This window comes from Schistocerca gregaria, chromosome 8 (genome assembly GCF_023897955.1).
Source record: "Schistocerca gregaria isolate iqSchGreg1 chromosome 8, iqSchGreg1.2, whole genome shotgun sequence".
In the NCBI taxonomy this organism is placed as follows: Eukaryota; Metazoa; Arthropoda; class Insecta; order Orthoptera; family Acrididae; genus Schistocerca; species Schistocerca gregaria.
In genome coordinates this window covers 160,197,497-160,216,020 of record NC_064927.1, presented here as the reverse complement: position 1 = coordinate 160,216,020, position 18,524 = coordinate 160,197,497, and the positions used below count along the sequence as shown (strand labels likewise).

General features: G+C 40.1%; 1 protein-coding gene across 1 annotated transcript in view; it reads right to left on the bottom strand.

Annotated features, from left to right (window-relative positions):
- Positions 1–7,292: 7,292 nt before the first annotated feature.
- The window catches only part of LOC126285089 (protein O-mannosyl-transferase TMTC1-like), a 192,159-nt gene continuing 180,927 nt past the window's right edge, over positions 7,293–18,524 (bottom strand). Inside the window, exon 13 of the mRNA XM_049984414.1 lies at positions 7,293–7,420. The gene's annotated coding sequence lies outside the window, so the exon portion shown is untranslated. The remainder of the gene's footprint in view (positions 7,421–18,524) is intronic.

The window sequence follows — 18,524 nt, the reverse complement described above, 5'->3', positions numbered from 1 at the left end:
TATTCTCTAAGTCATTTATATATATTTTGAAAAGTAATGCTGCTGTAATACTGCTTTGAAGTACGCCTGAAGATAATTTTACGTCTGATGATTCCATTAAGAACGATATGTTGTGTTCCTTTTTCCAGCAACTTTTCAATCCCGTCATACAGTTCATCTGACATTCCGCATTTCGTTCATTAACCAACAGTGCAGGGCTGTACCGAACATCTTTAGAAACTCAAAGATCAAGGCACTGACATGGCTTCCGGTATCTACTGCCTTCTGGATCCCGTGCCCATACATGAGACTGTCGTTTGCGGAATCCATGTTGGTTCCTACCAAGGAGATTTTCGGTCCTCAGGAGTGTCTTGATTGGTGGCATAAAACATATTCCAAAATTCTAAACAATACTAACGTCAGCAACGTGTCTATAGGGAAGGACCTGCGCTTTCTTCCAATCAATAGAACGTATTGCATAGCTCGTTCTGTAACCTTCGGTACACCCGTACATTGAATTAGCAGTACCTGCACTACACACGACATCACGGGTGATGGAGATACTGTCAAAGAGGTGTGTGACATCTGAGATGAACAGGCTTGCAAGGAGCGGACAGATGTACGATACGACTTAAGGTGGATCTTGCGCGATCGAATGGATTCAAGGAATGGTTCACTAATGTGAACGAATAGACCGAGGAAGTACTTCTATGGAATAGACGTTGAAAATTCACCTAGGTTGCAGTCGGCCTCGTTCCTGGTAAATTTGTTCAGCACTCATTGCGGTCGCGGTCTGTCTCTCTCCCGGGAATGGCCGTTCACAGTTCACTTCGGCCGGTCCTGTTCCCGCTTTGCTCTCGTTCGTCGCACTAGTTCCCCTGTTCCTCTTTCCCACCTTGGTCTCGTTCTGTCGCTTTCGTTCTTTTATGTATTCGCTCGCTTCAGTTCAACCTTTTTATAATTATATAACTTACATAAAAATTAAGTTGTATATAATAGTTACATAGCTTGCAGCCAACAAAAAGAGAAATCTCGTCGTCGGTTTGACAGACTGTAGAACACATCCTTATCATAAGGGAAGATTTTTTTTTGTTTCGCCAAAGAAAACGAGCAGTCAGATTTTTAAGTTTCATCTGACTGATTAACGGCTAGTTTTTAAGATAACATTTAATCATTATTAATTGTAGTGTAAGCAAGACATAAAACTTATGATTTTCGCATTTCTTCAAGAAATAAAACTTGGCACTTAGGGAGGTTATTGTTTTTCAAGTTTGGTTGTCTCTCTGTGATATGCGTAACTTGTTTTCTTCGCACAAAAATGTGATGTGCATGATTTCGGCTCAATGGAAATAGGGGAAGTGGCAGTACAACAGAAAATTATACTTTTTGTCTCCAAAAATATTGTTCAGAAGTAGCTTTTCAACGAAAGATTTTGTTTACTTTCAACTTATTATTAATACCGTACTTCTATATTATCTTTAATAATACAACCAAAAACTTACTATTTACTAACTGTGTGAGGCAAATTACACAACCTGAAGTATATATAGCTCCTGTTTCCTTTTTTAAATCATTTATTACAGTGATCCGTGAGCTTGATGCCTCTCTAAGCAGAATAATTTACAACTTTTAGTTTAGAAACTAGGTACAGACCGTCTACATTTTCATTTTTGCGTCACTGTGAAGAATCTGTCTTAAAATACTTGTCACGACAATCAAATCTGTTTAAAGGTATTCTCATTTTATTATAAACGAACTGTTCAATTCCACTAGTCATAATTTTTGGGATTTTGTCGAATCCTGCTTTAATCTTTATACATTTTCGTCTGTTGGTTCTGCTTCATGATTCAGTCTAGTGGCTGTTCTCTTTTTGATTCATCAGATGGAGGCGAGAGGACAAGGGACTAGAAACATACATGATTTATCAGTTTTTGTAAAGCCACACGCCACGACCCTAGGTACTAGTATCAACGAACTGATATGTGTATAATGTGTGTGTGTGTGTGTGAAGTTTCGAAAGAATTCTGAAATCTAAATGCAGTGTTTTGGCTACTGAAGCGGCATAGGAGTGTGCTTCGCCTTACGTACTGGTAAGTAATATACGAATAGAATAAAGTGCAGTCTCTCATTGTGGCCGTAATTCAGCTTCAGCACAGAACACAAATTTTCGCCATCCACATTGCATGATGGAAGCCTTTGGAGCAGGGAAAGATAGACTAAGAGAGCTTCTTCGAGATAAGAATTCGTAATGAATTTAAAAAACTATTAATATGATTCTATTATATAGCTCATACCTGCAAGGTAAATACGAGAGACTGCTCTGAAATCTTTTCCATTCACATAAACGCACCTCTGAAAGTAGCCGTATTTTGTATTGTTGTGAAATAAATTAATGATTTAAATAAAAAGCCGTTCAGCTTGAGTTCCATGGACAGCTGTCTCCTGCCCTTTCCTCTAGTACGTTAAATGACGGAAATACGTGTAAAATTATCAGCATTGATCTAGTACTGAACTTTTATTTTATTTTCATATAAATATGAGTGTAAAATGTGTCTTTTGGGAACATTAATGCATAATCTTCTGGATTGTTGATTTTCACATTCGATTCACTCTTGTCTGTCAATGGTTGCCCGTGCTCGTTCAGAAGTTCTCTTTCTCAAATAGTGATGATTGATTCCATGCATGAAACTTGAGAATCCTTTTCAACTGATGACTAATCAAAAACTGGTAATCTTTTTCAACTGTAAACATCTTCAAAGCAATGATGCGCGCTATATTGTGAAGGTTTAGGAAAAAAGTCTTGTTTTTTTGCAGTGATGAGAAATAGGAACTTCTGAACGAGCACAGAAAGTCATCAACAGCGAGAGTGAAACGAATATGAATATCAACAATCCACTAAATTACGTGTTAAATTTCTCAAAAGATAAATTTCCCAGTGAGGTTCATTTGAAAATAAAAGTTCACTACTAGATCAATGCTAATAATTTTACAGGGATTTCTGTCATTTAACTTACTACAGAAAAGGGCAGAAACAGCTGTCCATGGAACTCGTGCTGAACAGCTTTTTATTTAAATCATTAGTTTTTTACATAACAGTACAACCATCTCCCTGCATATATGTCTAGTTGCCCCGGTTTCGTATACAAAATTTCTAATTTTAGTACGATGTTTCTCGTCTCCTACATCGGAAGTTGTGACGTATCCAATACATCTCACTTCCCGTACAAACATAATGGCACATTGAAGATTCATTAAATTCGTTGTAAAAGATGCTATTAATACAGATGCAGATATATATGATTTTCTATAAACGAACTGAAAACCAAGACTCTGTACTTCCCTCGAAAGTGAATGGCGACTGGGATAATGTGTACTGAGTCATAAAGAGGTTCTCTAATCTGTACTTCCATTCAAAGGACTCTGGTCTCTCTCTGTTCTGCGCTCACTGGCCCATCATGCCAGACGGGTAATGACATAGTTTCTAGTGACGCATTAAGTTAAGGAAATCGATGTGAACAACCTGTCTGTATGAGGTAATCAATGAATTTATCATGCTGAAGAAATATTTGTACGTACTTGATATTTGTTCTGGAATTTTATCTGCAATGAATCTGGCAAGCACAATTAAGTAGACAAAAAGTACAGTGAAAGAGTAAAAACGAACGGTTTCCAGAAAGGAACGATCAACAGCGGTTTATTTCCCAAAGACGAACGAGTTTGCCCATCTATCTTGGCTAATAGACACAGAAATAAAGGGGTGTATCAGACTAAAGGTGATAGAGATACTAATAAAATAGGATAGTTTAAGCAAGACGTACGATCTGCGGGGTATACAAAACACTAAGGTCAAAAAATGCTAAAAAAAAGGAGGTGGTTGTTGCAGGATCCTGGATTTTCTTTTTGCTGAAAACGGACAGGGGACGAGGTTTTTCTACGCAAGCATGCCTTCTTCTGAATCAGCTTAGTTTTGGAAGATTATACACAAGGGGCAGAAAACAATCAATATATGGAGACTACCAAGCCATTTGACAAAATGACCTAAGGTACACTCTTAGGTGATTTCAGCATAACGGCCTCAGACTGCAATGTTGGATAGGTGGGTGCTGAGTTATGTGTCTTGTTCCATCGTTATTCTGTTTTTACAACTGTGTTTGTAACTAAAGTAATGGTTTAAATATCTTTATACCTGGATTCTTTCCACCTCTGTCTTAATGTGGGAGATCCTTCCTTAGCAACATGTGTAGAACGTCCTTACATTGGGATTTTATTCGCAAACTGTTTCGTACACACGTTCGCCGAGAAATTCAGGCATAGACTTTCCGTCGGTTCTACAAATAGATTAAGGAGGAAGATTGTTTCATAGAACTTTTTAGGCACTTTCTGAAGTAAACCGACTGCCCTTTCGACGAAAAATATTACTAGCAAACCAATGGCGAGGCGTTGGGTAGCCCTTTACTGCGTGCGGTGGTGGGGCTACACACGGAACAGTTCAAAGCAAAGGTATGAGAATCCACCACCTTGAAACCCACATGTTTCTATCGATACATAGACGCCACTTTCCTGCTCTAGTTACGTGGAATGTAGAAACTTAAAGTGTTCACGGAACATTTGAAATCTATTCTTTGTAATATACCATATGTGTTCTGTAAGTAATGCAGCACATTTATTTTCTGAAAGCAAGTTAGTTTTATTCAGGATTCCGATATACAATATTATGCTCTACTCTTTTAGCTACATAACCTTTTTTTCAACATTATCTCCGTTTAATGAGACGGCCTTACACCACCTTACTTGGAGAGCCTGTGTGCCCTCTTGGTACCACCCCACTGGTCGACGTCGCAGCCGACGTCTTACTGCGTGAATAACCTCCTGGTCATCCAGGTACTACTTCCCGCGGAGAGCGTCCTTCATTGGCAGAAACAGATGGAAGTCGGAAGGTATTAGGCGGAGAGGAACACACCGGGCACACATCTTTGCCGGCCGCTGTGGCCGAACGGTTCTAGGCGCTCAGTCCACAACTACGCGGTTGGTAGGATCGCAGGCTAGAATCGTGCCTCGGGCATGGATATGTGTGATGTTCTTAGGTTGGTTAAACCTAAGGCTAGTTCCATAGTGCTTAGAGACATTTGAATCATTTTGAAAGAATCATAGTACGTTTTGGTGCAGTATTGCTAAGATTCCAATATTCGCTATAGTTTTGTATTCCTTTCCATTTGAGCACTCATCTATGAGTACCCCTGCTGGTGGACGAGTGTGTCAGCACTACCAGCAGCGACGTCAAGCAGTGCAGCGAGGTGTTTGTGATCCATCGATCACCTAGAATGAGAGTGTCCACACGTTCAACGTTGCATGAGTCACAGCTTTTGAGGCCCGCCGGCAGGCGCGAGATCGCACAGGTTTGCGCGACCTTGTGCCGATGATAACAGACACCTCGCTCAACGACTCACCGTGCATTTTTTCTCTGCCAGGTCTCCGTACACATAGTACAAGTACCTTTTTAATATCTGCGAAGCTCTGGTTTTCCACTAATATAAAGTCAAATATAGCTGTGTGCTTGGAGCGCACCTCAGTTATAGACACCATTTGAAGTCTTACCTACAGCGCTGCCACCTTCATGAAACTAGAGAGACTGAAGCGGAAATATTCCACGATGTCTAACAACAAAGTCCACATTTTTTTTAGCCGAAATAGGCTGAGTAAAGAAATGTGTTACGTTACTTACGAACGACCCTCGTGAAGTTCATGATGGAACTTGGAAAAGAGGCCAACACTATGAGATGCGTTTGATGGTATGGTATTTCCTCCAGGCTGCCGAGAGGAGCGATGATTGTTTCACTGTTGAGAGTCGAAATGATTCAAGATTCCAACGACAGTGACGTGCAGGTTGCATGCACTGGGTAGAGCCTTTACGCGGCATAGCCTTCTTCGCGTGACCCCGTGTATTTCTAGTCCAGCCTAAAGCTAGCCCGATTTTCTTTTTATCTCGATCTCCGTTCGCTCGCTTACGCGAGGTAATCCTTCACACTGTACCGCGTCTGTATTTCCTTGTTTGTGCCTGACTGTGCTCTCGGGCACTCTGTTCGCCGCTTAAGGTGAGATTTGGTGTTTCTCGCGGACGCTACGCTTCGTATTTCTCCGGGCTCGTTCCGAGCGTTTCGCGAGGTACTTTTCGTGCTTATATTGTCCATTGCGGCCGTTATGGATCCAGCGTTTTTGGAGTGTTGGCGAAAGCACATTCAGTTGTTGTAGGACCAGCCGAAACAGAAACAGTAACATCTTGGAACAGCCATGTTGTGAAACTCAGCTCGATCTGTCCGTCCGTGAGACGTAGAGATTCGTACATACCATCGCCCAGGTTTAGACTGTTTTCCTGGATTTGCAGACGTCCTCCGAAACAGGTCTGTCCGATAGAACTCCTGAAATCGCTCGAGTAGTAGATTCTAATTTCCGAAAATAACCAATTTTTTATTGCCTTAATGTACTGAACAGGACTTCCACCGTAAAATGATGTGTTGCTCTTGGTTCTGCTCCCAGCTTTTGTTGCTGTACACAGTTCTCACTGGCTGGAAATCTGTCGATCCTTCGTCATGCTTTTAAGAGCCCTACTTTCCAGTGATTTGCTTGTGCGGTGTGTGAACTCTACCAAATATCGCTGTTGCCCAGTATGGGAATTATGCTTCCTTCTTTCCTGTTTATATCTTTTGCTAATGCACTTCAGCGAGTTCATGAAAGGAAGAGTCCTGTTTCTTTTGCCTAGCTTGTATGGTGTGTGACAGTTACGAAATTTCCCTGTTGGCCAGTATGGGAAAGATGCTTCCTTGTCTCCTATTTATGTCTTTGGCTAGTGTACTGCAGTGCGTTACAGATCGGAAAACTGTGTATGGGAAAAGACATGGAAATAGAATAAGGCGTCAAATAATGTGCTACAAAAGGTTTTTAAACATGAAAACTCTCTGTGATCTTGTTCAACCGTTTTGTAAACAAAATTACTGTTTCTTTTTCGGTGATCATCAATGTGCTTTTAAATAAAGGAAATGCGATTGGACCCAATAAAACTCCATACATGTGTAAAAGAGGGCGTCACACCCACATTACCTGTAATTGTTAAGGACACCATGGCCGCCCAAACATGAAGTGTACCTACAAGTCGTCACCTGCGATATACATAAAATTTTTTACTTTTTCTTTGAAATACCAGAGTAAATAGGCAAATCCAATATTTATACCTAACAACAGTGGGAGTTGTGTGATTCAATAGATAAAGAAAATTCGTTTTGTATAGAGCAACTTGAAATATATTACAATATGAATACAAGGCAACAACTGTTTTTACAAGCGTCCATCAGTATCAAACACTGTCTTCACCAAGCCCGCACTCGTTGTGACGCCGGAATACACTGAGGCGCCGCGTCCAGTCTCACAACATCGGACTGTTCCCAAACTGAAATGAAGAAAACAAGCGATTTTGATTCAAGACTAAAGAGACACAAAATGAATGTTTATTTACAAAGCTGGCGAGTAGGGATTGATACTAATCCCCACCTTCACGGTAATCAAAATGCATTACAATAAATGAGGTTGGCACAATGTTAAAACGTCGTTTGAGCTACCTACTCACAGAATGAAAACACTAGAATTTAGGTGTTTCGAAGATTAAGCCCTCATCATCAGAACTGTTGTGCAAGCACCTCTGCTTAGCTACGTCGGCTGGCATCGGCGCTACATCCTGAACTCACAAGATTTGTTCGTGCTGTAGCCGACAACACATGGGCATTGAATTCAAACGTTGACGATGAGCGTGCAAAGTTGCTGACGTCATAGCGTGGAAAAAGCACGCTAAGAAGTCTTTCCGAAAGTGCAGAGAAATATATAGCACAACAGATATTCTGAACGTGCGTTTGAACGTCGACTAGTGAGACAGAAAAACGCCACCACCGTCATATGGACGCCACCTGAGGCTCACGAGAAAGACAGGCCTCGCGACGTAGGTCAGGAAGATTAGCCTGAATTCGCTCGCTGAGCTCAACACACAAAATGCGTTCCTGAAGCTGTTAACTCGCAGCTGGGTGTGTACGCACTAATAAGAAACGGAATTCAGCTGTTGTGTAGTCTTACTGATGGACAATACCACGATAAAATTCAATTTAAGATCGATACTCCATATAAGTGTTACAACGGCTTGTTTATAGCATTTAGTCACTTCTGCTTATTAGACCTCATTTCGTAGCAGAACTGCTGCCCTATGCAGCTGATAATCATTTTGGCTTGATTTTAATTTTATTGACGCCAGTACAGCCGTAGCAAGTTATTAGGACGCCTATGGACTTCCGTCCATTGTAGTACTAATAACAGTAAGACTCCATAATAGCTGATTCCAGTATAAGACGCAGTTCTCGCTTGTATGTACACACGTAGTTACGAATTAACAGATGTAGAAACGCAGTTTGTCTGCTGAGTTGAGCGAGCGAACGAGCTCAGGCTTACCTTCGTGACGTAAGCGCTGCGGCCTCTCTTTCTCGTAGGCGTCGTGCCATCTCTCTTCAGTACAGACTCACGAGACGCCATATTGGCTTTCAGCTGAAGCTGTTTCTATGCGTAAGAAAACTGAGAATCACTATAAAACTCGTCGTTAATTATATGATTTCTTGTAATGAAATGACGGGGAATGTCACATTGGTGGCTACAGAATTATTGCAACTTGAGTATTATGAATGTACGGCGTTTCAAGGTAGCAGAACCCTGAGGATCCATAGTAAATGCTATGTTCTAGGTACGGTTCGTTCTAATTGAATGTTAGCTAATAACAGATCTATGAGTGAAGCTTCCAGTAGACCGTGAGATGCAAAGTATGGCACTTTTCAATACATTATGGGAGTAGCAGTGATCAAATGAGTTACAAATATTTACTATTAAAAACAGTCTTGATCACGCACGATTTATTTAATTAATAAATAAATCGTGGTCAAGACTGTTTTTAATAGTAAATATTAGCAAAGTATGGTATTTCCACTCTGAAGGTCGGTGTAGGGCAATGAGTAGGGTCGCAGAACTATGAATTGTCGAGCGATGTACAAAAATAATAAATAATAATAATAATAATAATAATAAATGATAATAAATGGTAATGAATAACAATGAGTAATAATAAAGACAAGTTCGGTTTTGCAGCCATTATCCTGTTGGAATTTCAATTTGGCGCCAATTTTTTATGGAGAGTTAGGTTAGTGAGCATAGCAATATTGACCTATTTTCCCGCCAAAATTCAAATTTCGCGCCAATTTTCAGGAGGTTAGGTTAGTGGAGGTAACCCAATTTGCCTATTTTCCCCGTCAAAATCCGCCATCTTGAATAACGTTGGCCGGCCCCGGTGGTCTCGCGGTCAAGGCGCTAAGTCCGGAACCGCGTGACTGCTACGGTCGCAGGTTCGAATCCTGCCTCGGGCATGGATGTGTGTGATGTACTTAGGTTAGTTAGGTTTAATTAGTTCTAAGTTCTAGGGGACTGATGACCACAGATGTTAAGTCCCATAGTGCTCAGAGCCATTTGAACCATTTTTTTGAATAACGTTATGGAGGCCTCTCTTGTGGCAAGGGTATGAACTAACAAAGTTGGACTCCAGTTTTCGTAGGGAACACACGTGCATGGTATAAATAATGATAATAAATAATAATAGATTATAATAAATGATAATAAATAATAATAAATCATAGTAAATTATAATAGTAAAGACAAGTACAGCTTTTGAGACATTATCCTGTTGGAGTTTGAAACTTACCGCCATTTTCTAGGGGGTGAGGTGTTACATTAGCGGACATTGCCCAATTGGTCTATTTTCCCGCCATTTTCGTGGTGTGACGCATTATCCTGATGGAATTTCAATTTCCTGCCAATGTTTATCTGGAGGATTAGGTTAGTGGAGGTAGCCCAATTGACCTATCTTCCCTCCAAAGTTCAAACTTCCCAAATCCGCCATCTTGGATGATGTCATACACTGTTTCCAAGCCTACAGGCCACCATCTTGGATGATGTCTTTCGCCGCCATATTGACTAAATTTGGCAACAATGGAATGTGGGGCCAACACCCTTGTCTTACTACTTGTCTGTAAATTTAAAGCGACAGAACCAGACACCATATCAAGTGAATCAGAAAGTATTGAACATAAACAGTAAGCTGAGATCAAGAGGTGCTTCTTTCGGTCAATATTTCAATATGCAGGATTCAATGTGTCTATGTTGAGATGTCAATGGTATGGTGATGCAGATAGGTGTACAACATAATCCACACGAGTGGTGACTGTTTATTTATTCCAGTAAAACCAGCTTGAAGGCAGTAGTACTGCATAATGGGAATTCATTTCCATCGCTAAGTTTGGCTTGCGCAGTGGACATGAAAGAAACTTATGAAACCATGGCTTTGCTGCTACATGCAATCAGATATAAGGATCATGAATGGCAGCTTTGTTGTGATTTAAAAGTTATTGCACTCCTTACGTGTTTACACGCTGGATTCACGAAATACTGCTGCTTTTTGTGCCCTTGGGACAGCTGTGACACCAAGAACCACTATACAGTCAAGGAATGGCCTACAAGGAAGTCATGTCTTTCTGGGAACGTAAATGTGAACAATACCCCGTTGGTTCAGCTTGATAAAGTAATTTTGCCTCGCCTTCATATCAAGTTGGACCTTATCAAGAAGTTTGTAAAAGCTCTGCATAAAGAAAGTGAGGTCTCCAATCACTTCAAAGAAAGTTTCCCAAACTAAGTGAGGCAAAGCTGAAAGAGGTTATATTTGTTGGGCCACAAATAAGAAAGTTGCTGAAAGATCCATCCATTTATACCAAACTCACAGATATTCAATTAGCTGCTTGGACTTCTTTTAAAGCAATTGTGAAGGGCTTTTGGGTAACAGAAAAGACAAAAACTATATTACTATTGTGAATAATCTATTGGACAACTATAAGAATATGGGGTGCAGAATGTCACTTAAAATTCACATTTTACGTTCTCACCTTGATTTCTTCCTGGAAAATTTGGGAGCTGTAAACGATGAGCTTAGTGAACGCTTTCATCGAGACATTCTTACATCGAACACCGTTAACAAGGCCTTCGATGATGGATAACTACTGCTGGGGTCCTATTAGGGAGAGTGATGAAACAGCAAACGAAAGAAGATCTCTGTCGTCGCATTTAAAAAAAAAATCAAAGACCATTAAAGATGAAAATATCTTTTGAACTAATTTGGACCTTTTTTGGCATCATGCCCATATATACATACAAAACAGTATTGATTTCAAACGTTCTGTATGTGTATTTTTGTTTGACTTAATTGTGTCAATTTTCGCTATTACAATATTTTATTCTGCTGTGTATATAGGAAATGTAACGTCTTACAGAAAAACTAATTTTACCAGTGTATTCAGCACCACAAAATTAGGTAAATCCACTCATTTACAAACCAGATGCAAAAAAAGTTTAAATTTGTTAACTAGTGCTATAGGCTCTCTATTATTGCTGGTCGTAATTAAGGGGAGCCGGAGGTGGTCCAATCCAAAAAATTACGATTTTCTTTTTTGATTCCGATAATTAATTGGAACATTCCTCTTTAATGTAAACTTTGAATTATTGTTCTACTCGCCATAGAAATGGAGTTATTACCATTTTCCCCCACGGCTAAAGAGGAAATGCATCTAACACCCTCTCGTGACTTCCTGGCGAACTGCTTAGGATTTTCTCGGCCTGTTACGATTACAGCGCCTTATGTTACGCATACAGCGAGTGTGCAAGGGTTGGCTACATTGTTTTCTCTGACAAATGAAGCGCTAAGAGCGCGGAACATCGTCTCTTTGCTGTTTACCGCTTTGAATTAGTTCAGTGTTGCGCCTGTTGTTGGTAGTGTTATACTTCTTGTGTAAAGCGTTGTTGTGGTTACGATGCCACGTTTTAGTAACCGTGTATACAAGAAGAGGAAGAACGCAGGAAAAAGAAAATTAACACTAATACCAAGTTGCAAAACTACAATTACTGAAACGGTGCGTTCTTCTGCTAAGTAACACATGGCCGGCCACAGCATTGTGACATCTTCTAGCAAGAAGCTGACTGGTGGAACTGACAGATTTCGTGAGTATGTTAGTGACAGTGATGATATTAACGAAGTACTGAATACTGGATTATTATCTTCTGTGCTGAAAGAAACTGTTCTGTGCAAAATGTGTTCAAGTGTAGGAGTGGGACTAGAGATAACAAAGCACTTTGGTTTAGCTTGTGAGATGAAGATAATCTGTGCATGTTGCAAGTATCAAGTGACTTTCTACAATTCACATGCCAGTCTCTTTGGTGAAAATGGACGATCTAGAGTGTTTGATGTGAATGTTGGACTTGTGTATGGTCTTCGGTCTTGCCATCGCCTCCAAGCAAATTTGGGTACTACTGTGAACTGGTAGGATCCTCTATTGAAGATGTGGCTTTGAAAAACATGAAGGAAGCAGTGGAGGAATCTGTAGAAATGAACAGTGGTTGTAGGGATTTGGTAGTGGCATTAGATGATTCCTGGCTAAAGAGGGGTCATAAATCCATGAATGGGGTTGTAACCGCTACTTGTGGTGATGGTGCAAAAGTGATAGATGTTGCAATATTATCAAAACATTTTAGGTGCAGAAATAAAATCAAAGGAGAGCACAGTGTAACCTGTGAGGCAAATTTTAGTGGATCAAGTGGAGCAATGGAAGTGGATGGAGTGAAACAAATATTTGAACGTTCAGTTCCCAGATACAACGTTAGGCACAAATACTACCTTGAGAATGGTGACTCCAAAGGTTTCAAGACTATAGAGGAACTGAAACCTTATCGAAATGAATTTGTAGTTGAAAAGTTGGAATGTATTGGGCATGTGCAAAAGTGTATGGGTGCATGGTTTCGAAGGCTCAAACAAACTTTGGGTTCAGGTAAGCTCAATGATGGAAAGACAATAGGAGGGAGAGGCAGGCTTACTGATGATGTGATTGAAAGTCTACAGAGATACGATGGGTATGCTATAAGGCAAAATGATAGTAATGTTAGTGACAGGCGAAAAGCAGTGTGAGCATTGTTTCTTCATACTGCCTCTTCCAATGAATACCCTCAACACAGCCTGTGCCCAAAATATTCCTGGTGCAAATATAATGCAAAAAAGGACTATGATCACAAACATGGTTTGCCAGCAGCTGTGATAAATGCTATAAAACCAATTTCTCATGACTTAGCACAGCCATAATTGAACAATTTGAGTTGGAAAGCGATTCCTAAAAGGGTGTTTGTAACCATAAAAACACTGCACTTTGGCATTTATGATGCAATAGGAACCTACAACCAAGGTAACAGTGTGAAATGTGAAGTTCTGAAGGCATTAGGATTTACAGCTGGGGTGAACACTGTACGAGCACTACGAAATATTGACAGAGAAAGGATAAGAGGAGCAGAAAGAAGAGAAAGGCATATGAAGTATGATGGAACAACAGGCCAAAAAAGAAGACAGAAGAGGAAGCTTTTGGAGGATGAAGAAGAAGACCCTGATACTACAGCCTATAGTGCAGGAATGTATTGAGAAACTTTGATAGCCATTCCCCATAAATTAGAATTTTTCGAATATAAGGAGCATTTTCTCAAAATCCACTCAAGCTAGACAGATGAAATTTTTATTCAGCGCTTCTAGTGGTCAAACTTACATTGTAACACAGCCATTTTGCAATATGTTCAGTAGTTACATTTCAGTTTAATTATAAAGCAATTATTTGTAAAAAAATTGGGTCATTAATAAAGAAAATAATTGGAAGGAAACTAGAAAAGATACTCCAAAATCCCTCTGTCATAACTGCAATACTAAACCACTCTATACGTTAAAAAAATTCAAATTTTTCTATTTGGTAGTTTATTCATAAATGTTCCTCAAACTTAGTGATTTTAACATGGGCAGCATAGGCACCTCCATCTCCTCTTAACGGCAGGAGAAACTCTGACTAGTCGACTTAGATTGTCTGCAGATGATGCTTCATTTACCGTCTTGTAAAGTCTATGTATGACCAAATGATTTGCAAAATGATTTAGATAAGATATATGTATGGTGTGAAAAGTGGCAATTGACACTGAATAAAGAAAAGTTTGTAGTTATTCACATGAGTACTAAACGAAACCCGCTACATTTCGACTACGCGATAAGTCACGCAAATCGTAAGGCTGTACATCCAACTAAATACTTAGGGGCAGGCCGGAGTGGCCGTGCGGTTCTAGGCGCTACAGTCTGGAGCCGAGCGACCGCTGCGGTCGCAGGTTCGAATCCTACCTCGGGCATGGATATGTGATGTCCTTAGGTTAGTTAGGTTTAATTTGTTCTAAGTTCTAGGCGACTGATGACCTCAGAAGTTAAGTCGCATAGTGCGCAGAGGCATTTGAACCAGCCAAATACTTATGGATTACAATTACAAATAACCTAAATTGGGACGAGCACGTAGATAATGTTGTGGGTAGAGCAAACCAAAGACTGCGATTCATTGGCGGAACACTTAGAAGGTGGAACAGGTCTACTAAAAAGACTGCTTACACCACGCTTGTCTTCCCTATTATGGAGTAATGCTGTGCTGTAAGGGATCCGCATCAGGTGGGACTGACGGATGATATCGAAAAAGATCAAAGAAGGGCAGCTCGTTTTGTATTATCGCGTAATAGGCGAAATAGTGCCACAGACACGATTCGTCAATTGGAGCGTTTACATCCACCTACGTAGGGAAAAATTATCATCATGATAAATTGAGAGAAATTACGGCCCTTTCCTTCGGCACGTCGATCGAGAGTGGAACAGTAAACAGACAGCTTGAAGGTGGTTCACTGACCCATCTGCGAGACACTTTATCGTGAATAGCTGAGTAATCACGTATATGTAGATGCAGATGTAGAAGGTCTGCCTCTTTTAAATCCTTGCACTTGTTCAAGGTGATACGGTTACATACGATTTTCATGCAAAATGTTCGAGATCGTCAACTGGGCAACACCTTCAATTCTCGCAGTTCTCTTTATATTAATTGACGGAGCATCAACTACAATATGAAGAATCAGTTCTTCAAACACCGGTGGTCTCGTACCGCGTTTTCTCCTACCATCTGCAAATCTCTTTTCAAATGAACCTGTCACTCGCAAACGTCGCTGCAGCGTACAAACGTTCTTGTACGAGGTAACTGTCTTCCACCGTACATAAAGTACATATGTCTGCATATCCATCTACTAGGCCGCACGTGCTATACATGTCTGCAGACAGAGACTGCATCATTATGATATGCCGTGATGGAGGGTACTGTAAAACAGAACAAATGACAATTTGACAAAGCAAAACAAATGCCATGATACTGTATACAACAAACTGAGTAGAAGCTTATGTTTGAGGTGAATTACACATCTCCGATCTCAAGGCGAATTCCTTTCATACGTTCCTAACAAGAAGTTTCAGATCACTTTTAATCTGAACTTTTGTAATGTTTTGATGACAAGAATAAATTAAGAAAGTTCCTGCCACATGTTTTTATACAACGTGTATAGTTCCAATTGTCTGCAGACTTTCATTCCTGAAAGGTCGACTGTATCTAAAATGTTATTAGCTAATCGATCCCGGCAAAATGAAATGAATTTTGCTCATTACCATTTCGTAATACTTCCCTGAATTTTCATATCAGAAAACATGAGCCTTTTTGATGCCAGACGAATGTAATACTTGTACTATTACGGGTATGTGCGAGGGAAACCATCAAGGGGTTCCGATTACCTGTTTTGTGTACAAGCCAAATTGTAATAACATTTACTGGAAGACAAGAGTAGATGTAATTCATAGTGACAAGTTTTGTAAATGCCTACTTCATTCAAATTATCAGCATGAACTGATGTGTGGTGATTCCCTTATGTCTCAGTTACATCACATACCACAGCGACTGAGTCCGTGGTCAAGGGTTGCGTTTATGACAAATAATATGACAAATAATAAAAACGACTTTGGTGCAGCGTTCCAATCTAGACACGGCTTAATTTCTGAATAAAAGTCATCAACAGTGACGGACGAAAACTTCCAGTCTAAGAAGTCACCCACGTTCTGCCAGGGCACTCTCTCGTTCTTGGTGAGGGTAACTGCCCTAAAAGACGGATGTAACCAACGACCAACGGCATGAGAATACAGAGGGCAATGGAAACCACTGCATTAAGAGATGCGTAAGGTGTATCCACAAGGCATGTGGCCTGTAACTGAAAAAGTGTCATGGTCTCACAATTGGCTAAGGATCCTGGATTACTTTGTCATTCGGATCTCCAGGAGGGGACTGTCAAGGTGCAGGTGACCGTTAGAAAAGTATTGTATAACCATTGAAGGTATAATGTTCTACGAATCGGAGCTTGCAACAGCGGAAGTTTTAATGTAGCAGGAAAGCTATAAAATCTGAAACGGGAAATCCAAAGGCTCGGTATAGATATCCTGGGGGTCAGTGAAGTGAAATGGAAAGCAGATGAGGATTTGTGGTCAGACGAATGCATCAACACCAGCGGAGAACGGTATAGTAGGAGTAGAATTTCTTATGAATAGAAAATAAGGGCTGAGAGTGAGTTACTGCGAACAGTTCTGTGGTAGGCTTTTTCTCATAAGATTCGTCACAAAACCAGTGCCGACAACGACAGTTCAGGTTAACATGCTGACATCGTAAGCAGACAATGAAGAGATAGAGAAAGTGAACGATGATATTGAATGGATAATTCAGTGTGTAAAGGGAGGTGAAAATCTAACAATCATGGTGGACTGGAATGCGGCTACAGGTGAGGGAATAGAAGAAAGGAATACATGAGACTGCGGGCTTGGCAGTTGGAGTAGGAGAGAAAGAAATAAGAATTGATTTATGCAGTAAATTTGATGGTAATTGAGGATAATCTATTCAAAAATCACAAGAGGAGGAGGTGTACTTACATGATATTCGGCGAGAAGGGAGGATGCCTGTCAGAAAGACATTCCGGAATCAGATGTTGAATTGTGATGTATACTCAGTAGCAGATGTAGACTGAGATCATAATTCAGTAATAAAGAATAGCAGAGTGCTATTTAAGACAATCGCCTGAAGTTCGGTGAAGATGTGGATGCATCGACCAGAAATAACGCAGTAGGCAGTATACTTGAAAAGGTGTGGACATCTCTAAAAAGAGCAGTCGCAGAAGTTAGACCTACAAACATAGGTAAAAGGAAGGTAACAGGGAAGAAAACTTGGGTAATGGAAAAATACCTCAATCGATCTACGAAAAAAGTATATACAAAAATAATCGGGGAAAGACAGGAACAGGTCTACAGCAATATAATTCATTTAGAAAATTAAACAAATGGGAACTATAGGGAAACTGAGGCAAAATGGTTGCAGGAAAATTTTGTTACAATCTAGAAAGAAATGAGCGGAAGAACTGACTCGGCATATAGAAAAGTTAAAACAGCGTTTTCAGTGAAATTAAAAGCAAGGGCGTAACATTTAGAGTGAAATAGCAATTCCGTCGTTGAACGCAGAGAAGAAAGACGATAGTTGACTAAAGTACAATGAAGCCATCTATAAAGAGAAGGAATTTTTTGATGACGTAGTAGAAGTTGGAGTTGATATGGAAGAGATAGCGGATCCAGTATTTGAATCACAATTTAAAAGAGCTCAGAGGGACTTCAGATTAAATAAGGCACAAGGGTTAGATAACATTACATAGGTATTTCTAAAATCACTGGGGGAGGTGGCAACAAATGGCTACTCAAGTTGGAGTAGAATCTAAGAGACTGACGACGCACAATCAGACTTTCGGAAAAAAACATCATCCACACAATTGCGAAGATGGCAAGAGCAAGTAAGTGCGAAAAATAACGTACAATTAGTTTCAAGGCTCATGGATCCAAGCTGTTGACAAGAATTACGTGCAAAATAATGGACGAGGAAATTGAGGATCTATCAGATGACGGTCGATTTGTCTTCAGGGAACGTAAAGATACCAGAATACAGTTCTGAAGTTGCGCTTGATGATGGAAGCAAGAGTGAAGAAACATCAAGAATCCGTCATAGGATTTCTCGACCTAGAGAAATCTTTCGACAGTATGGAAAAGTGCAAGAGGACAGAAATTCTGCGATAAACAGGAGTAAGGTATAAGGAAACACGGGTGACACACAATAATAAGGGTTATGCACACACCAAGAGCAAGCAATGACATAGGAAGACCAAGAACGAAGAGCTCGGATTAAAAGGAATTAAGACACGGATGCAGCCTTATGCCCCTACAGTTCAATCTGTCCATCAAAAATACAATGACAGAAATAAAAAAAAATGTTCAAGAGTGGGATTAAAATTTTAAATGAAACGTAATCAATGATAATATTCACTGATGACTTTGCTACCCTGAGTTAGTGCGAAGAAGATTTGCAGAAGGTACTGAATGGAATGAACAGTCCGATAACTTAACATCGAAGGTGGTGATCAAGAAGTACAAGAACATAAATAACTCTGCTGTGTTTAAAGCAGCCGCGCAGAGT